Raw genomic sequence first — 23349 nt, 5'->3', positions numbered from 1 at the left:
TTAGAGGATGGGGAGCAATTACAGCAATGTTTTTGCTATTAATAGCCCTTTTAAACACACTTTAGGTCAGAAAAATACTTTGAAATTTATTGAAAATAACAGAAGAGAGGAAAAGTCTTACTTTTTTTGGCATATCATTCTAAGGTTATATTGATCAAAACAACCTTACCTTTTTAACTCTGTAGAATCTTTTTTTTTTTTGATTAATTCTCACAACTTTCTTATGAAGCATAAATGAATATAATTTGAAAAAGTTGTGAACAAAGTATCAAACATTAAATTTTATTGAAAATCGTCAAAATCAACTCCTATTGGCACTTTCAGTACTTTGATTAATATAGGAATATCGAGTGAAATATCAGAGACATATAAGAGAGGGACCGCTAACTCATTTTCGCGCCAAATTATCTTCATGTTTTCGCAGCGCCCTCACCGGGAGGCATAGAAAGACTTCCGGTCGTATTAGCTGCAGTGTTTTCATCGAAGACTTTGGGGTAAATATTGCTAATATATTGTATATTTTACTATTTATAGCCTGCACGTCAATAATAATTTACATAACGTGGATATCTATGATGTATTTTTGCAGCTATAAAGAGAAATTAAAAAGATAACACGTATAACATGAGACATCATGATGTTTACATCTTGTCGTTGTCGGTACAACATTATAAATTCTGAATAAAAATGTTCTCTTGTTGAAAAGTTGCTCCTTTTATCTTCATAAACATTGTAGACTCAGGCCCTTAGGAACCGGTGAGCAATGAGGAAAAATTAGCAAGTATACAGGCACGTTTCGTTTTAAAAGGGGGGGGGGGTATGTAAATGTAGGACAAGTTATCTGGGGAAAAAAACTTGATGTCTTGAACAAGCAAATAAAAAGGGAAGGAAATTGTCAGAACAATCTGTAGAAAAAAACTACTAGTATTTTGTGTAGAGGGCCGGATGAGGGGGGACTTTTAGTGTACATTTTCAACAGTAAATGGGTAAACTGTATATATGTTGTGGACACCCCCCCCCCACCCACCCATCAATATAATACTGGTATGTGCTATTTGAACATTAGAAACTACCTTTGCTTTAACGTATCCCTTAAATAAATATTATTTAAAACTCATATGTTTTTCTTTTCTTTTTTTATTTGCTCAACTGAGATTTGTCCCAAAAACTGAAATTCCTTCCCACAAAAGGGGCCTGAGAGTTTCTCAACATTTTAAAGACTTGATCATAGTACTGAGATGTATTATTTACTTTTTTGTATATCCAAAAATGTATAATAAGGATGTTAAATTTTTACATCATGTAAAGATGAACACTTGTTCATGTAATCTCCAGGTATGTCAAAAATCACTCTTCTCAACAACAGACACAGATTGCAAGCAGAGGAAATGAAGAATGCATAAATTTTTATGGGTGAATTTATCCTGACCACCATAAATCTATTAAGTAAGTGGCAATTTTTACTCATTTATATCACAAAAATTTGTTTAAAATGTATCATTTTGCTTCACATGACTGTAAACATGTGTTATTTACATCAAAATTTGCATCAGGATAAATATCGATTGTACAATTGTACATGCATTACCTTGATTAATAGAGTGATAATCTTATATGTTCTTTGCGAGGGGATGCTCTGCCTTGTGGTGTCCTTGTTTCATGGGGATTGTTGATCTTTTTTTTTACTGCTTTTGTAGTTTTTTTTTAATATACTAAATAATGAACAATTATTATCCCACATTTTACAGGTATATTTCATGGGGCTATTAAATTCTTTTCTTCATTGATTTTGTCTTTTTCATATTTTCAGAGTAACAGTACCTCTCTTGATTGATTCTACAAGATTCTGAAGTTGTTTTCCCAAAAGACCATGACCTGCTTCATAAGGGTGTTTTAAGTGAGATCTAAGGATGAATAAGACAACAAATAGTTGTTCAGTAAGCTGTAAAGCTTAAAATTGTGTTGCTGCATTAAATATAGCCACGCTCAAAACGGAACTGAAACGAACATTGACATGTTGTGTGGTTTTTCAACAATACTGCAAATGAATAAGAAATAATATCAGAAACTTTTATGTTTTTTTCTGAGCCATCTCTCTCCATGGTATTTGTAAAAAAAAGAATTAAGACCTCCAAGAATTTAATTATTAATGAATATTCTTTCCAAACATTTTCCCACTCCTTGGACTGTAAATTCTGAGTAAAGAAATGTGTGATGAACATTTCAAATTTCTATGTGATGCATACATGTATAAACTAAAATATACTACATGTACATGTACTACATGTAGGCCTAAATGTATGACAATAAATCTTACTTAAACTTAGCCATTGCATATTTTTGTATTTTTGAACACCTAGTTTTTAGGCTCAAGTGAGCTTTTCTAATGACATTTTGTCCGTTGTATGTCCAACTAAAATTTTCACAATTTCGACTTCTTCTCAAGTACCTCACGGTCAATTTAAACAAACTGGTACAAAGCATCCCTGGTTGAAGGGGAGTTTGAATTGGTAAAATGAAGGGCCACGTTCCCTACAAAGGGAGATGTGCAAGAAGAGACAAAAATAGCGTGGGGTCTTGGAAAAAATTCACGAACCACTGGGCCAGAAAGTAAAAACTGTGTACGCATCTTGGGATTAGTGTAGATTCTAAACCATGCCCCCCCCCCCCCCCCCCCCCCCAGTTAGGCCGGGCCACACTTAGGAATCAAAGTTTTACATAGAAATATATAGGGAAAAAAAAAACTTTAAAAATCTTCTTCTCAAGTTGAAGAACCACTGGACCAGAAAACCTGAAACCTATGTGGAAGCATCCTAAGGTAGTGCAAATTCTATATTAAATCATGACCCCTGGAGGTAGGGCCGGGTCACAATAAGGAAGCCAAGTTATACATAGAATGTAATTTAAAAGGAAAAATTCTTTTTCTTAAGAACCACAGCCAGAAAATCTTGTGTGAAAGCATCTGGGGTAGTGTAGATTCTAAATTGTTCAATTTATGACCCCAGGGGTAGAATGAGGCCATGATCTAGAATCCAAGTTTTACATGGAAATATATAGGAAAAAACTTTAAAATTTCTCGGGAACCACTGGGTCCACTGCTTGACGACAGGAACCCCCCCCCCTTTCGATATAGACCCCTGGGCTTTTTCAACTTTTTTCTTATAAATAATCTTCCATTGACATATTTGTGATTAGATCTATACCAACGTTAACAAATCGAAAAATTACCTAAAACAAATGTTCTATAAAATCTATCCTACATTCTATATATAAAAATCAATTATAGAGAGTGGTTAGAAATTTTGTTGTAAAACGTTGGTTTAAGCAAATTTTCTGAATTGATAGGATAGATTATATCACAAATGTGTCATCCATATATATTAAATTTATGTTTCTTCCCATCAACTATTAAATTATGGAATGATTTGCCTGATTATATCAGAAATGCCCCTGGAATATCTTCATTTAAAAGTCTTTTAAATTCTTATTATTGTAAAAAAGGTAAAGAAATTTATCATTTTGGAATAAGAAAGTACAATATAATACATTGCCAATTGCGAAATAATGCAAGTAATTTAAAGGCAGACTTATATAACCAATTTTTATCAGAAACACCAATGTGTGAATACTGTATTGACTCAATTGAAGATGCTCATCATTATTTTTTTGCTTGTCCAAAATATAACTCTCCAAGAAATGTACTTTTCCAAACAATTCAAAATATTATTGATTGTGATCAAACTCATGAACTTGATTTACTTTTGTATGGTAGTCCCAATCATGGACTAAATATTAATGCTCAAATATTTGAAGCAGTACATGCTTTCATCGCAGCAACCAAACGTTTTATTTGAATTGTAATGTATGTTACTCATGCCAACACTTTATAACCGGTACATGTATTTCATTGTAAATTTTTTTTTCTCTCTCTCTCTTTCTACTTTTTTTTTTCTCTTTTTTTGTTCTTTTGTTTTTGCTACTATGTGTGTCTATTTATTTTTATATCTATATATTGTGTGTTCATTTTGACCTTGTAGGGAGAGGGCTAAAATAGGCTTTGCCTGCTGCCCAATCCCATTCACTTATGTGAATAAAATTTTGTATAAATAAAAAAAAAAAAATTTATGTGAAAAAATTCTAATAGGCCCAAGGGTCTATTTTAGGGGAGGGGGTGGTCCTGTCCTCAAGCACCTGTGGCTGGGTCAGGAAAGCTGAAACTTATGTGAAAGCATTATGGGGTAGTGTATATTTTAATTTTTTTAAATATGTAAAAATTAGCACTAGTCTAGTACTTAGACATTGTTTTAAAAACCAGTAAATCATACAATGTATGAGTTGCTGGACTAGATTCAGTCTGGTTTCAGGATGGTGTATTTTTAACTGTATTTTGTTTTGTTTTGTTTTTTAATGCCAAAATAATGTAGATATGTAGTTAAAAAAATCAAAATATAATGATTTAGATTTATTTTTCTATACAGCAATATAATACACTAAAAACATTAATTTCAGCCATTTTTAAAAATAATTATTTAATGAAAGTCTAAAAACAAACAACATACTGTCATACACCAACCTGAAACCCAACACAGCTGTAACACCTTTGTATGTATTAAAAACCAAGTAATTAATACACGCAACTGCAATATCAACATTGCAAACAAATGAGCTCGTCATAATCAGGTTGGGCACAGCCTACCATTTGGTACTTTATCCCCCGTTTGGTAGATAATCTACCATATCATATCGGTAACGAATTTTACTAACCAAATGGGGGACTTTTTTATTCAATTGCAATTTTTATTAAAATAAAACAAAAGCGCATTTATTCAGGCAATGGGGGATTTTAGTGAACATATTCCTCGTACAATTAACATAAATCGGTCGAATTTCTATGTGTAATTTCTCCGTAACTTCGTAAAAACAATACCCGTAGTTGTATGTAACAGCCGAACTTCTTGATCAAACGATCAAAAAAATCTTTATTGTGTCTTGTTGGATAAAAATCCAATTTTATACAGTGATTTAACTCTTGATGAGTTATGTTAACTTTCAATCTCTTTTTGGATCTTCGTCGATGTTTATCTCTATAAAATCCTGTTAAACACGAGCTCCTCATGCCTTACCGGTATGGTGGGCACTTCCTGCTATAAAGTTATTTTTTTCCAGAGTTGTACGTAATATTTGTTGTTATTTTTCTTTTAGGATGAAGTTGCAGATTCTATGTGATCTTTTGGGGTTTAATATGCATATTACTGGTGAATTTAATAAATTCGAAAAATAATATTCAATAAAAGATGTACAAAATGACTTTTGCCATTATTCTTGTTTTTGTTCCAAGTACATAGTTTTAAAACAATAATTATGTCATACTATAACTGCATTTACTATTTCTATGAAGAACAAAGCCATTGTGTTCAAAATAAAAAGAAATGAAGGCAAAACTTATTTTTCTTCTGATTTCCTTGTTGAAAATTAACACAAATGTGCCTCCGTAGTTAAATCCGACTTTTCATCAGGTTTAAAAAAGATCATCGTTTTGATTGGTTTGCACTAATTGATTGGTTGCCCGGATAATCGAAATAGAAAGTAAAGGACATGATTGACAGGTGCAGCATCGTTGGAGAAGGAGAGAATTTTTCTTTTAAAGTAAAAAACGGAGAAACATTGCACTTGTTTACATAAGCTACGTTTTTTGTCAAATTTTTGAACGACTCTGCGCAAAAAATTGCACATAGAATTTTTGATTTTTTTCACCCAGAACACCGATAAATATCTATATTTTATTCCACATGGTTTAAAATCATGCGAAATTCCACTCCACTCTATGGAATTAAACACAACCAATTTTGTCCCCCATTTGGTTAGTAAAATTTGTTACCGATATGGTAGATTATCTACCAAACGGGGGATAAAGTACCATTTGGTAGGCTGTGCCCAACCTGATAATTGGTCTCATCCTACACTATAAAATACATTTTATAGTGTATTTTTATTGTTATAGTTTTTAAAAGACAGACTGAACACATGCAACTCGAGACATGGGTTAGATGGATTTCATCTATTTACTGTATTTAAATTTGTTCTCAATTCTTTGTCGTCATACACATGATACAAACGAAAGTATCTTATACTCCTACGATTAATGCCACAAGTAAATTTTGCATAAAATTGAAGTTTTAGCGATGTTTTCTACCCATTCTTATGATGAAACGCCATACTGTTTATAGTTTCTATGCCTCCCGGTGAGGGCGCTGCGAAAATCGGAAGATGATTTTCCATTCGGAACTCGAATTTTTGAAACGTCATGAAAAATCTAAAGTGCTCCGAAAGAGTCAGCGGTCCCTCTCTTATATGTCTCTGGAAATATCGAGCCCGATGCTGACAAATATTGTATAAGCGATAAATTTTATATACAAAATCTGTTGCGCGAGCGCGCCGACGCGCCGCATACAATTAGCCGTTTTTAATACCTTTTGTTTAATATTATGCAATTTTGGGAGACAAATCTTGATATTACACATGTATAGAAGTAGCTGCATTTTAACAACGCTGGTATCCACCGATATTGTTGATAAAAACAATCCCTGAGCTTTTCCACATCATCTGGCACTAAAGTTACTAAGATATCGCTACTAATTAACTCAGCTACCAATACCTTTTGTTTAATATTATGCAATTTTGGGAGACAAATCTTGATATTAAAGAAGTAGCTGCATTTTTACAATGTTGATATCCACTGATATTGTTGATAAAACAATCTCTGAGCTTTTCCACATGATCTGGCACAAGAGTTACCAAGATATCGTTTTCATTTAACTCAGCTACAAGTACCTTTTGTTTAAAATCATGCAATTTTGGGTGACAAATCTTGATATTATAGAAGTAGCAGCATTTTTACACCGCTGATATCCACTGATATTGATGATAAAAAAATTTCTCAACTTTTCCATATGGTCTGGCACTAAAGTTAACAAGATATCGTTATTAATAAACCAAGCTACTAGTTCCTTTTGTTTAAAATTATGCAATTTTGGGAGTCAAATCCTGATATCATAGAAGTAGCTGCATATTTGAACCACTGATATCAGCTGATATTGATGATGAAAACAATTTCTAAGCTTTTCCACATGATCTGGCACTAAGGTTACCAAGATATTGTTATTAATAAACCCAGCTACTAGTACTTTTGTTTAAAATTATGCAATTTTGGGAGACAAATATTGATATTATAGAAGTAGCTGCATTTTTACACCGCTGACATCCACTGATATTGTTGATAATAACAATCTCTGAGCTTTTTCACATGATCTTGCACTAAAGTTACCAAGATATCTTTATTAATAGACTCAGCTACTAGTACCTTTTGTTTAAAATTATGCAATTTTGAGTGACAAATTTTGATATTATAGAAGTAGTTGGATATTTAAATCCACTGATATCCACTGATATTGTTGATAAAAACAATCTCTGAGCTTTTCCACATGATCTGGCACAAGAGTTACCAAGATATCGTTATCATTAAACTCAGCTACAAGTACCTTTTGTTTAAAATCATGCAATTTTGACAAATCTTGATATTATAGAAGTAGCAGCATTTTCACACCGCTGATATCCACTAATATTGATGATAAAAAAATTTCTCAACTTTTCCATATGGTCTGGCACTAAAGTCACCAAGATATCGTTATTAATAAACCAAGGTACTAGTTTCTTTTGTTTAAAATTATGCAATTTTGGGAGTCAAATCTTGATATCATAGAAGTAGCTGCATATTTGAAGCACTGATATCAGCTGATATTGATGATGAAAACAATTTCTAAGCTTTTCCACATGATCTGGCACTAAGGTTACCAAGATATTGTTATTAATAAACACAGCTACTAGTACTTTTGTTTAAAATAATGCAATTTTGGGAGACAAATATTGATATTATAGAAGTAGCTGCATTTTTACACCGCTGATATCCACTGATATTGTTGATAAAAACAATCTCTGAGCTTTTCCACATGATCTTGCACTAAAGTTTCCAAGATATCTTTATTAATAGACTCAGCTACTAGTACCTTTTGTTTAAAATTATGCAATTTTGAGTGACAAATTTTGATATTATAGAAGTAGTTGGATATTTAAATCCGCTGATATCCACTGATATTGTTGATAAAAACAATATCTGAGCTTTTCCACATGATCTGGCACAAGAGTTACCAAGATATCGTTATCATTAAACTCAGCTACAAGTACCTTTTGTTTAAAATCATGCAATTTTGGGTGACAAATCTTGATATTATAGAAGTAGCAGCATTTTTACACCGCTGATATCCACTGATATTGATGATAAAAACAATCTCTGAGCTTTTCCACATGATCTGGCACTAAAGTTACCAAGATATCATTATGAAGAAACCCAGTTACTAGTACCTTTTGTTTAAAATTATGCAATTTTGGGTGCCAAATCTTGATATTATAAAAGTAGCTGGATATTTAAACCGCTGATATCCACTAATATTGTTGATAAAAACATTTCTCAGCTTTTCCGCATGATCTCACACTAGAGTTACAAAGATATCGTTATTAATAAACTCATCTACTAGTACCTTTTGTTTAAAATTATGCAATTTTGAGTGAAAAATTTTGATATTATAGAAGTAGTTGGATATTTAAACCGCTGATATCCACAGATATTGTTGATAAAAACAATCTCTGAGCTTTTCCACATGATGTGGCACTAAAGTTATCAAGATATCGTTATTAATAAACCCAGCTACTAGTACCTTTTGTTTAAAATTATGCAATTTTGGGACACAAATGTTGATATTATAGAAGTAGCTGCATTTTAACACCGCTGATATCCAATGATATTTTTGATAAAAACAATTTTTGACCTTTTCCACATGATCTTGCACTAAAGTTACCAAGATATCGTTATTAATAAACCCAGCTACTATTTCCTTTTGTTTAAAATTATGCAATTTTTAGAGACAAATGTTGATATTATAGACGTAGTTGGATATTTAAACTGCTGATATCCACTGATATTGTTGATAAAAACAATTTCTGAGTTTTTCAACATGATCTGGCACTAAAGTTACCAAGATATCGTTATTGATAAACTCGGCTACTAGTACCTTTTGTTTAAATTTATGCAATTTTGGGACACAAATGTTGAAATTGTAGAAGTAGCTGCGTTTTTACACCGCGGATATCCACTAATATTGTTGATAAAAACGATGTTTGAGCTTCCCCACATGATCTGGCACTAAAGTTACGAAGATATCGTTAATAATAATAACAGCTACTTATTCCCTTTGTTTAAAATTATGCAATTTTTGTAGACAAATCTTGATATTATAGAAGTAGCTGGATATTTGAACCGCTGATATTTTTGATAAAAACAATTTTTGACCTTTTCCACATGATCTTGCACTAAAGTTACCAAGATATCATTATTAATAAATCCAGCTACTAGTTCCTTTTGTTTAAAATTATGCAATTTTTAGAGACAAATGTTGATATTATAGAAGGAGTTGGATATCTAAACCGCTGATATCCACTGATATTGTTGATAAAAACAATCTTTGAGTTTTTCAACATGATCTGGCACTAAGGTTACCAAGATATCGTTATTAATAAACTCATCTACTAGTACCTTTTGTTTAAAATTATGCATTTTTGAGTGACAAATGTTGATATTATAGAAGTAGCTGCATTTTAACACCGCTGATATCCATTGATATTGTTGAAAAAAACAATTTCTGAGCTTTTCCACATCATCTGGCACTAAAGTTACCGAGATATCGTTAATAATAAACTCAGCTACTAGTAAGTTTTGTTTAATATTATGCAATTTTGGGAGACAAATCTTGATAATATTGAAGTAGCTGGTTATTTAACACCGCTGATAACGACTAATATTGTTGATAAAAACAATCTCTGAGCTTTTCCACGTCATCTGGCACTAAAGTTACTAAGATATCGTTATTAATAAACTCAGGTACTAGTATTTTTTGTTTAATATTTTGCAATTTTGGGAGACAAATCTTGATATTATTGAAGTAGCTGGATATTTAACATCGCTGATATCCACTGATATTGTTGATAAAAACAATCTCTGATTTTTCGCACATTATCTGGCACTAAAGTTACCAAGATATCGTTATTAATATACTCATTTACTGGTACCTTTTGTATAATATTATGCAATTTTGGATGAGAAATCTTAATATTATAGAAGTAGCTGCATTTTAACAATGCTGATATCCACTGATATTGTTGATGAAAACAATCTCTGAGCTTTTCCACATGATCTCGCACTAAAGTTACTAAGATATTGTCATTACTTAACCCAGCTACTAGTATCTTTTGTTTAAAATTATGCAGTTTTGGGATACAAATGTTGATATTCTTGAAAAAGCTGGATATTTACATCGCTGATATTAACTGATGTTGCTTATAAAAACAATCTCGTACATTTTACACATGGTCTGAAACTGAAGTAACCAAGATATCACCAGTTTTCTAATTTCCAAAGAATTTTGTTGCATTCTGAGATTCTTCAAGCCATCATCGGTCAGTAATACAGCATGGATTGCAATGTAAAGCGACCAAAAGAAAGGTTGCTCACATAAAATTGTGCATAAACACGCTAATTCAAAGAATTTCTGTCCCCTGCTTAGGAAACAAGAGGCCCATGGGCCTTATAGGTCACCTGAGCATTATGCAACAACTTTCCAGTGATTGAATTTGATTCATGTTTTAATCCAGATGCTATGGCATTCACAGTTTTGAAATAGGCACCATTGGTCATCATAACAATACACTTAGCAGTTGCTTAGTTTGTTTACTTAATACCCATATGCAGGGTAGGGGAACAAAAACTGCATTTCAAGTAATCAGTAATATTCAGCATGATCAGTAATGCCCCAATCACACATGAACCCCTGACCCTTAGGCCTAGATGCACACATTGCACAATTTTTGAAAAGGCACCCTTGCTTTTCAAAAATATTTGATAAATACCAAGGAGCAGATTTCAAACAATTCATCCAGTTTCAGTATATAAGTACAGCCCCCCTCCTTTATGGTACCCTTGACCCTGGGGCCTTGAAATTCACAATTCTGGAAGATTAGGACCCTTACTCATCATAACTACATAGGTTGTTCATCTGCTTAATACCAAGGAGCAGAGAAGAAAACTTTCAAAGATTTAGTGTATTTTCATTGTATAATCAATAAAGCCCCACCTTATCACTAGAATCCCTGACCCTGGGGCCATAAAATTCACAATTTTGGAAGAGGCACTCTTGCTCATCATAATTATGCACTTATTTAGTTTATTTAATACCCAGACGCAGAGAAGAAGATTTTCAAAGAATTCATGTATTTTCACTATATAATCTAAAGAGCCCCCCCCCCCCCTACTCCAGAACCCCTGACCCTGGGGCCATCGAATTCACAATTTTGGTAGAAGCACTTTTGCTCATCATAACAAAGCACTTAGTTAGTTAATTCAATACCCAGGGGCAGAGAAGAAGATTTTCAAAGAATTCAAGTATTTTCACTATATAATCTACAGAGCCCCCCCCCCCCCTTACACCAGAACCCCTGATCCTGGGGCCATAAAATTCACAATTTTGGTAGAGGCACTCTTGCTCATCATAACTATGCACTTATTTAGTTTATTTAATACCAAGGAGCAGAGAAGAAGATTTTCAAAGAATTCATGTATTTTCACTATATAATCTATAGAGCCCCCCCCCCCCCCTTACACCAGAACCCCTGACCCTGGGGCCATAGAATTCACAATTTTGGAAGAGACACTCTTGCTCATCATAACTATGCACTTATTTAGTTTATTTAATACCAAGGAGCAGAGAAGAAGATTTTCAAAGAATTCAAGTATTTTCACTATGTAATCTAAAGATCCCCTCCCCCTTACACCAGAACCCCTGACCCTGGGGCCATAAAATTCACAATTTTGGTAGAGGCACTCTTGCTCATCATAACTATGAACTAAGTTAGTTTATTTAATACCCAGGAGCAGAGAAGAAGATTTTCAAAGAATTCATGAAATTTCACTATATAATCTATAGAGCCCCACCCTAACACCAGAACCTCTGACCCTGGGGCCATAAAATTCACATTTTTGGTTGAGACACTCTTGCTCATCATAATTATGCACTTAGTTAGTTTATTTAATACCCAGGAGCAGAGAAGAAGATTTTCAAAGAATTTATGTATTTTCACTATATAATCTATAGAGCCCCACCCTAACACCAGAACCCCTGACCCTGGGGCCATAAAATTCACAATTGTGGTAGAGGCACTCTTGCTCATCATAACTATGCACTTAGTTAGTTTATTTAATACCCAGGAGCAGAGAAGAAGATTTTCAAAGAATTCATGAAATTTCACTATATACTTATTTAGCCCCACCCTAACACCAGAACCCCTGACCCTGGGGCCATGAATTTCACAATTTTGGTAGAGGACTCAATGCTGATTACAATCATGCAAACAGTTTGACTGCTTGATGTCCAGGAGTAAAGAAGAAGATTTTTAAAGATTGCACTAATTTTAGTAGTTTTTGCCCCACCCCCCAGGCCCCAGGGGGGCAGGGCCCATGAAATTCACAATTTTTGTTCCCCTTCACCCATAGATGCTATATGCCAAATTTGGTTGAAATTGGTTCAGTGGTTTCAGAGAAGAAGCTGAAAATGTTCAAATGTTAACGCACGACGCACGACGCACGACGAACGACGAACGACGACGGACGAAAAGTGATAGCAATAGGTCACCTGAGTTTACTCAGGTGACCTAAAAAGTAAACCATGCTCAGTTCGGGGGGAGGGGGGAGGTCGGATCCCCCAGACTGAAATTGTAGAATCATTTAATGAATACATCTATACTGCAGTAAATAAAATATGTCAGTATGGATATAAAGATTTGATTGCTTATTCTTAATTATATGTATAGAAGATTCTTTTTATATATTTATCACACTGTAATGATGATTTCATGAGTTTGTACAAGCTTGACCTCATAATTTTTTTTTCATTTTACATGCTGAATACTATCATTTTGTAAAAAGAAGTATTTCGGAAAAAAAAGAAAATTGGATCGTCAGGGAATCGAACCCGGTACCTCTCACACATGAAGACATTTTTTTTCTGTTTTTGAAGCGAGAGACATAATACTACACAACGGAACCGCTGTATATTATCGAAAATTATATGCAGATATAAAGTCAAATACATGTATACATGTATGTTCACGTTCGATATTGTCAAAATTTTACACAATGGATGGTGTCTAATTTAGCCTTTATTAAACAGTTCTAATAGATCTATAAGAATATAAAGTCCGCCTAAAACCTGATTTTTTCATAATAACTCTCCTCATGCCCCTGTGTTAAAAATAGCGACATTTAATACAATAAAACAAACGGGGCGGGACACTTTGAGAGGGTGAGGGAGGTCCTAGGGAGTTTTGGTATAAAATTACATTGCAAAAGCTAAAAATCCTCTTCAAATATCGCCCGGAAAGGATAGTGTTACACACAGACATAATGTATAACTTTACGACCTTGAACTTTTACCTTTTGGCATCAAAATTAAATAGAGGTCTTCCTTTGGCCACAAGGAGCTTTTATGTAAAATTTCATCGCAAAATCTTAATGGGTTCTCGGGATTTCGCGCGGAAAAAGTGTTGTTACAGACAAAATTTGCAAATTTGTGACCTTTGACCTTTTGACCTCGAAATCAATAGGAGTCTTCTTTCGTCCACAGGGAGTTACTATGCAAAATTAATTGCGAAAGCACAAAGAGTTCTCGAGAAATCGTGTGGAAACGAAAGCGTTACAGACAGACAGAATGACGGACGGACGGACAAACCCAAATATATATACCCCACTTTTCAAACGGTGGACAACAAGGCAGATACCATTCACCTCGAGCATGAGATTATGAAAACACCTTTGTTGGACCCCTTTCTGATGCAGTACGTCCAACGGATGTCATTTCGTTTTCGATTTGTTTATAATCTTAAAGCCGCTTAACCCGAAACAGGCACATATTATCTTACACAATAAATGTACGTCATTACATAGATAATATATAAAAATAAATTATAAGATTGATTTAATAGTTTATTACAACAATCCTTACATGGAAAGCGCAGATCAAAAACCTTATTGACAAACAGTAGTTCCTGACGGAAGTTAAGATCTGTTGTGAAGTCAGTTTTGAAAAAAATAAGTTTATCGGATATATCTAATAATGAAGATAATTCAAACCCGAGTATTTTTTTCTCTATTATTAGAAGCCTTAGTCATACATCTTTTCAAAATTAAGAAATTAATTGAATATAATCCATAGTAATTTTTATATTAATATGCATATTTAAAGAATAAAGGAAAATCAGATAATTTAAATGATTTTTTCAAAGGAGCTAAATATTGTCCGTGTACAGGTAATATATGTACTTTGTTGTGAAAAAAATGCTCGGGTGTGTTCTTCATGAGATAAACATGTAAGCGATAAATTTAATTTTTCGAAGGTGATTTCACACGATATCAACAATGATCAACATAGGATTATTTTTTGTGTGACCTAACAAAAATTATTTTTTTAACTTTTGAATTTTGATATCTTTTAAAAGAAAAGGACTTTGGGGATATAATTTGACAAAAGTTGAAACAATATATGGACAATTATTTTTCAAGAAGAAATTCGAATATATATTTTTAGCGATTAGAATCGGACCAAGCCGCTTTAATAAAGTATTAACAGAATGGTGAAGCTTTGCCAAATTTTTAAAGTGACGATTCTGTAAATGTTGATTTACAAAAGTTTTATTTATAATACCCCCGCTCCGAAGGAGAGGAGGGTATACTGTTTTACCCTTGTGTGTCTGTCTGTCTGTCCGTGTGGCTGTGTGTCCGTGTGTCCGACCGTAACAAATTTTCGTCGCAGTTTTCTCAGCAACTACTCATCGTAGATGCTTGAAACTTTAACACAATCTTCTCTGAGGCATGTCATATGGTGGGATACATTTTCGCTCAAATCCGATGTCAACTTCCTGTTTGTCTGTGCATCTGTCCGTTTCATACATAACAAATTTTCGTCGCAGTTTTCTCAGTAACTACTTATCGTAGATGCTTGAAATTTTAACACAATCTTCTCTGAGGTATGCCATATGTTGGGATACATTTTTGTTCAAATCGGATCAACTTCCTGTTTGTCTGTGCGTCTGATCGTTTCATACATAACAAATTTTTGTCGCAGTTTTCTCAGCAACTACCCATCGCAGGTGCTTGAAAATTTTAACACAATCTTCTCTGAGGCATGCCATTCATTGGGATACATTTTTATTCAAATCGAATGTTATCTTCCTGTTTGTTTGTCTGTCCGTTTCATACATACCAAATTTCGTTGCAGTTTTCTCAGTAACTACTCATTACGGATGCTTGAAATTTTAGCATATACTTTGTTGAGGCATGCCATATGGTTGGATCTATTTTATATGAATCTGATGTCAACTTCCTATTTTTCTGTGCATCTGCCTGTAATTGAACTTGTGTATATTAACATGATAGTGCTTATTTACAATTTTACATCAGAGCGGGGGTATTACTAGTGAGCATTGGCTCACAGATTTCTTCATTTTCTTTTTAATCTGGCAATTGCTTATAGTGTTTTCGGTATATAACAACTATTACATGTAGATATGATTTCATCTCATTTATCACATATACGGTGATCAGCTATAAATTATCTTAAACTGTTTGAAATTCAGTCAAAATGCCCATTCAACATGTTCAAAGACAGAGAAACAAAACAAAAAAGAATTATTCTGATACAAACAATCCAATTTTTATGATAACAATTGAAAGTTAAAAATAATATGTCAAAATTTTCATTTTGAAACTTTTATATTTTTATTAATCGACAATTACAATTAATCAATCACATCATAAGACTTGACATTGTCATTATAAGGGCAATTCCGGGGCAGATGCTGGTATTCCACAGTTTCCATGTAAATATCGCCACTGACAAATCCTCATTAATTTTGAGTCATCCAAATAATTTAAAATTGTGTCGCAATTATGCCTTGCAAAATGTACACGTAGTTGAAAAATAGAAAAAATTGAAAAAGAGAAAAACATGGACATTCCAAAGTTCTCAGAATGTAATGGTTAATACCAGTAATCTTGTAGAAATTTGTTATTTACTGTATCAGTAGATAACATCTCTCTAAATACCATCTAATAAGGGTTGAGTGCAGTTAAATGCTTTCTAAAACCAAAGGCGGATCCAGCGCGCCGGGCGTATGTCCCCGTTTAAATTTTTTTGTATATTAAATCTATCTGTCCATTATCCTTAAATCAAGGGGGAAAACTCTTATTTGTAAAAAAAATTATCAGCTTCCGGGGGCTTCACCCCTGGACTCCAACTAAGGCCTTGCCCTAGATCCACTGGGGGCTTTGGTGCACCCCCAAGATCCCCTGCCTTCTACCCCCCCCCCCCCACCACCATACAAAGTTCCTGGATTTGCCACTGATTTTAAACTATACACAACTTTTATTGCCTTTCCTCGATTCATTTAATGAAGAGAAGAAAAATTACTTCTTATCGATAGCGGGATACATGGACATTCCAAAGTTCTCAGAAGTCTCGAAAAATCCATTCTCTACCATCAGGTCATACATTTGAGAGAGAAACAAGTGACAACTCTGCATGAGAGATTGCGAAAATTGGAAATACCCGAAACTATGACGTCAAATAAAAAAATCCTTGACCTAGGACGCATACGATAGTTTTTATGGCATAAAAACTGCATAAAATCGTTGTTTGTATTTTTTTTTTCAAGTAAAATGTTGCTTTGTTTAAAACCCCTGTTGCTATGCACCGTAAAGTATTATTTCAACCCGAATTTCCTTCGTTCGTACACGTTGTCTATGGAGCTCGCTACGCGATCGAGCGGTGATTAGCGCCGCCTGGATGCACTCACTAAAAGTGTAGATATTAGCTTTGTCAGAATCCACTTGTGATTATTTCAATGATAATTACCTGACGGTAAAACTGTTAGGGCGAGCAAAGATACGTAGAACTATTGTTTTATTCAGATCGAGTTAGTCAAACCGCACATAGAATTTGGTGCGTCTAGTCTAGAGACGTCATCTAAAGCTAAAGCTGTATGTAAGTTGCATAATCAAAAAGAATTCTGCTAAAAGTAAATAAAGGTAGTTTTGTCAACTATTCACCATCAGTATGATGCTTAGCAGGTCTAGATTTACTGATGAAAAAATCGTTTGGATCAATGCACAAAGTACATATTTTCTATGCGACCAGGCGTGCTTCACACCGCTCGCTATCAACTTTTGTATCACAAAATTGTATTATATTACACAAAAGTACTAGACACTGAGTATCTTGGAAACCTCACTACTAACCATGTGGCTAATCTAAGAGATTGTTTTATCAACAATTTCAGTGGATATCAGCCGTATAAAAATGCTGCTACTTCTATAATATCAAGTTTTGTCTCCCAAAATTGCATAATTTTAAACAAAAAGTACTAGAAGCTTGGTTTATCAATAACGACATCTTGGTAACTTTAGTGCCAGATCATGTGGAAAAAGTCAAAAATTGTTTTTATCAAAAATATTAGTAGATATCAGCGGTTTAAATATCCAGCTACTTCTATAATATCAACATTTGTCTCCCAAAATTGCATAATTTTAAACAAAAGGTACTAGTAGCTGAGTTTATTAATCACGATATCTCGGTAACTTTAGTGCCAGACCATGTTGAAAATCTCAGAGATTGTTTTCATCAACAATATCAGTGGATATCAGCGGTTTAAATATCCAGCTACTTCCGGAATATCAATATTTGTATCCCAAAATTGCATAATTTTAAACAAAAGGTACCAGTAGCTGAGTTTATTAATGACGATATTTTGGTAACTTTAGCGCTAGATCATGTTGAAAATATAAGTGGATATCAGCGGTTTAAATATCCAGCCACTTCTATAATATCAAGATTTGTCTACAAAAATTGCATAATTTTAAACAAAAGGTATTAGTAGCTGGGTTTATTAATAACGATATCTTGGTAACTTTAGTGCCAGATCATGTGGAGAAGCTCAGAGATTGTTTTTATCAACAATATTAGTGGATATCCGCGGTGTAAAAATGCAGCTACTTCTATAATATCAACATTTGTGTACCAAAATTGCATAATTTTAAACAAAAGGTACTAGTAGCTGAGTTTATCAATAACGATATCTTGGTAACTTTAGTGCAAGATCATGTGGAAAAAGTCAAAAATTGTTTTTATCAATAATATTAGTGGATATCAGCGGTGTAAAAATGCAGCTACTTCTATAATATCAATATTTGTCTCCCAAAATTGCATAATTTTAAACAAAAGGTACTACTAGCTGGGTTTTTTTTAATAACGATATCTTTGAAACTTTAGTGCCAGATCATGTGGAAAAGGTCAAAAATTTTTTTTTTTTTCAATAATATTAGTAGATATCAGCGGTTTAAATATCCAACTACTTCTATAATATCAAGATTTGTCACTTAAAATTGCATAATTTTAAACAAAAGGTACTAGTAGCTGGGTTTTTAATAACGATATCTTGGTAACTTTAGTGCCAGGTCATGTGGAAAAGCTCAGTCATTGTTTTTATCAACAATATCAGTGGATATCAGCGGAGTAAAAATGCAGCTACTTCTATAATATCAAGATTTGTCACCCAAAATTGCATAATTTTAAACAAAAGGTACTAGTAGCTGGGTTTATTCATAATGATATCTTGGTAACTTTAGTGCCAGATCATGTGGAAAAGCTCAGAAATTGTTTTTATCAGCAATATCAGTCGATATCGGCGGTTTAAATATCCAACTACTTCTATAATATCAAGATTTATCTCTCAAAATTGCATAATTTTAAACAAAAGGTACTAGTAGCTGGGTTTTTAATAACGATATCTTGGTAACTTTAGTGCCAGATCATGTGGAAAAGCTCAGAAAATGTTTTTATTAATAATATCAGTGGATATTAGCTATGTAAAAATGCAGCTACTTCTATAATATCAACATTTGTGTCCCAAATTTGTATGATTTTAAACAAAAGGTACTAGTAGCTGGGTTTATTAATAACGATATCTTGGTAACTTTAGTGCCAGATCATGTGGAAAAGCTCAGAAATTGTTTTTATTAATAATATCAGTGGATATTAGCTATGTAAAAATGCAGAGCTACTTCTATAATATCAACATTTGTGTCCCAAATTTGTAGAATTTTAAACAAAAGGTACTAGTAGCTTGGTTTATTAATAACGATATCTTGGTAACTTTAGTGCCAGATCATGTGGAAAAGCTCAGAGATTGTTTTTATTAACAATATCAGAGGATATCAGCGGTGTAAAGATGCAGCTACTTCTATAATATCAAGATTTCTCACTCAAAATTGCATAATTTTAAACAAAAGGTACAAGTAGCTAGGTTTATTAATAACGATATCTTGGTAACTCTAGTGTGAGATCATGTTGAAAAGCTCAGAAATTTTTTTATCAACAATATTAGTGGCTATCAGCGGTTTAAATATCCAGCTACTTTTTTAATATCAAGATTTGTCACTCAAAATTGCATAATTTTAAACAAAAGGTACTAGTAGCTGAGTTTATTAATAACGATATCTTGGTAACTTTAGTGCAAGATCATGTGGAATAGCTCTAAGATTGTTTTTATCAATAATATTAGTAGATATCAGCGGTGTAAAAATGCAGCTACTTCTATAATATCAACATCTGTGTCCCTAAATTGCATAATTTTAAAAAAAAATGTACTACTAGCTGGGTTTATCAATAACGATATCTTGTTAACTTTAGTGCAAGATCATGCGGAAAAGCTCAGAGATTGTTTTTATCAACAATATCAGTGGATATCAGCGGTGTTAAAATCTAGCTACTTCTATAATATCAACATTTGTCACCCAAAATTGCATAATTTTAAACAAAAGGTACTAGTAGCTAGGTTCATAAATAACGATATCTTGGTAACTTTAGTGCCAGATCATGTGGAAACGCTCAGAGATTGTTTTTATCAATAATATTAGTGGATATCAGCGGTTTAAATATATAGCTACTTTTTTAATATCAAGATTTGTCACTCAAAATTGCATAATTTTAAACAAAAGGTACTAGTAGCTGAGTTTATTAATAACGATATCTTGGTAACTTTAGTGCAAGATCATGTGGAAAAGGTCAAAAATTGTTTTTATCAATAATATTAGTAGATATCAGCGGTGTAAAAATGCTGCTACTTCTATAATATCAACATTTGTGTCCCAAAATTGCATAATTTTAAACAAAAGGTACTACTAGCTGGGTTTATCAATAACGATATCTTGGAAACTTTAGTGCAAGATCATGTGGAAAAGGTCAAAAATTGTTTTTATCAACAATATCAGTGGATATCAGCGGTGTTAAAATCTAGCTACTTCTATAATATCAACATTTGTCACCCAAAATTGCATAATTTTAAACAAAAGGTACTAGTAGCTAGGTTTATTAATAACGATATCTTGGTAACTTTAGTGCCAGATCATGAGGAAAAGCTCAGATTGTTTTTATCAACAATATCAGTGGATATCAGCGGTGTAAAAATGCAGATACTTCTATCATATCAAGATTTGTCATCCAAAATTGCATAATTTTAAACAAACTGTACTAGTAGCTGAGTTTATTAATAAAGATATCTTGGTAACTTTAGTGCCAGATCATGTGGAAATGCTCAGAGATTGTTTTTATCAACAATATCAGTGGATATCAGCGGTGTTAAAATGCAGCTACTTCTACAATATCAATATTTGTCTCCCAAAATTGCATAATTTAAAAAAAAAAGGTACTAGTAGCTGACTTTTTTAATAACGATATCTTGGTAACTTTAGTGCCAGATCATTTCTCCCAAATTAGCATAATTTAACACAAAAGGTATTAGAATGTTCAAGTCAGTTACTGGTAGCCAGTTACTAGTAGCCAAATATTACTAACTTGTCGTAGCCAGCTACTAGTTGCCAGTTACTAGTAGCCAACTTTACTTACTTCGCGTAGCCAGCTACTAGTAGCTAACTTTACCACTTCTCGTAGCCAGCTACTAGTAGCCAGTTACTAGTAGGTAACTTTACATATCTTAAAGCTTTGGCTTTAAATAATAATTTAAATACTAGTTATGTATAGTGTCCCGCGGTAGCTACATTGGTTTGTTGCTGGATTCAAGCTATATCGAAGCAGCATTTTAGGTTCGAATACACTGATTTTTATATTTTATTTTTTTCAAAAATCTTTTTGCTCATAATTTTTGAATTGGTACTGAAAGAAATACTCTTTGAATAAAGTTACTAATTATGTTTCATAAATTGTTTTATTTTTCAATGCGTTCACTTTTTGTTCATTTATAATGCTAACGTTCTCAAATAGAGATAAACATGTACATGAACTTGCAACTACTAAGTTACACTTGATGCAAAATATTGAATATATAAAAAAAATAGAAACTTCGATCGTCCTGTTACATTCAATATTTTCAGTGCATTTAAAAACTGAGCACAAAAATTAGTTTGAGTCAGACTTCTATTACATTCTACTGAATGTCTCCAGCATAGATAATTTATCTTTCATGACACCTTTTATTGAAAAACAAATTATCTACAAATTAATAAACATAAGGCAGAAATCCATTCCCGTGAAGTTTCTAGGTTCATTGTATAAGATCAATCTAACATGCAGAGTTGTCGTTCGTACCTCTCTCAGACACCTCTGCAATGGGCTCACGTCAAGATTTTTGACATAACATATAAAACGTGATATTTTCAGGATTGTTTCAAATTAAATTAATAGTTCTGGATTGATTTAGTAAATATTGATCTCAAAACTCAGACATAGGCATAGGAATTGAATTATAATGAATTAAAACAAACGCACTATTTCTCGTCTTTATCACTGTGATATATGCGAGCCAACGACAGAGGTGAATGTATGAGCCGATGGTAGAGAGTGGTATAAGATATGTATTAATACACGGTGTTTGGACATTTTTATAAATCTGTCAATGATTCCTGCCGACTGCCCATCTAGTGCGCCCACTTTCTTTGGCGTTGTCTAACAACTGAGATATGAACAATAAATCATCAACAAATAATAACTAAATACCCAGTAAAATCAGCAAAACTCTCACATAAAGCTTTACAAAAGATCAAGCAATCGTAATAATGACATACTTTCGTTTTATTTACCACATAAGGCAGTTTTATTCTCATTGAACGTATTAAGAATTAGAGGGATAATAATCGGGATAATGTCTGCCCAAAAACATTTCCGAACAACTGTTTCTATGGCAACTGCCATAAAGTTACTATCATATATACTCAACAAAAAAAGAAACGCATATTCAGAATAATATGAGAATCTAAGTTTTCAGTTTAAACTTTAAAGCTTATTTAAGCGATTTTAGAGTGTGTTTTTATAAAAATCAAACATGTCCTATGATGCAAATCGAAAAGTCAAATTGATGCCATTTTCATCGCCCCCAAATTCAAGGGGCATAAAAATATGTACTGTGCGACATCTCAATGCTAAAAGGGTTTCCATATCGTGGAGAATACCATCTCATTTCAGTCTCTTGCGAACAATTTATGCACTTTTACGCTGATTTTTTCATCCAGCAATTGTAGCAGCAGTTTTTACAGCAGGTTCTGAATCGCATGAGGGGGGGGGGGGGGGGGATTCTGACGGTCATGTCTGGTTTTGTTTACCTGCGGATGGCCAGATAGTGGTCTTCAGATGTTAGTTTAACGGTTGCAAAGCCCATTGATTTATTCCAAATACAGTTACAACTTCCTGTTGCGTAGCTCCGTTTAGTATCATTGTTAGCCTGATTGTGTTCATCTTTGTTTCGGCGTGGCATTGCAGTATCAACACTGCAATCAAATCTTAAATATGGGTTTAATAGGAGTGTTAAAAGTTTCTCTCAATCCAAAATATCAACGAAAATAGACATCCGATTTAGAAGAAATCATGAAAAACACTACTTTTATAAAGATGTTTAATCAAGGGAGATAATTCAACACTTGGGTTTTAAAACCCCATGTTGTCCTTTAAATAGGTCACAGGTATCCAATGATATAATAGTTGTTTCATGTACATTTTAAAAATTTCTTTGACGAGTAAACCAATATGTGTTTCTTTTTTTTGCTGAGTATATATGTATATTTAAAATTTTTTTATCTAAAATTTTCAACAAGTGTCTATATTCTCGAATGTAATTTTCAACCAATTT

At 33.1% G+C, this 23349-nt stretch overlaps 1 long non-coding RNA gene across 1 annotated transcript; it reads left to right on the top strand.

Annotated features, from left to right (window-relative positions):
* The first annotated feature begins 358 nt into the window (after positions 1-358).
* On the top strand, positions 359-2283 carry LOC134276969 (uncharacterized). Its single transcript, XR_009994152.1, has 3 exons — positions 359-494; positions 1336-1446; positions 1811-2283. It is a non-coding gene; the product is annotated as an uncharacterized LOC134276969 (long non-coding RNA).
* The last annotated feature ends 21066 nt before the right edge of the window (positions 2284-23349 follow it).

The sequence above is a fragment of the Saccostrea cucullata genome, unplaced genomic scaffold (genome assembly GCF_032062105.1).
Source record: "Saccostrea cucullata isolate Sc308-1 unplaced genomic scaffold, CSIRO_AGI_Scuc_v1 ctg1316, whole genome shotgun sequence".
Taxonomy (NCBI): domain Eukaryota; kingdom Metazoa; phylum Mollusca; class Bivalvia; order Ostreida; family Ostreidae; genus Saccostrea; species Saccostrea cuccullata.
Note: the sequence above shows the minus strand (reverse complement) of the source record. Positions and strands in the feature narration are given on the sequence as shown.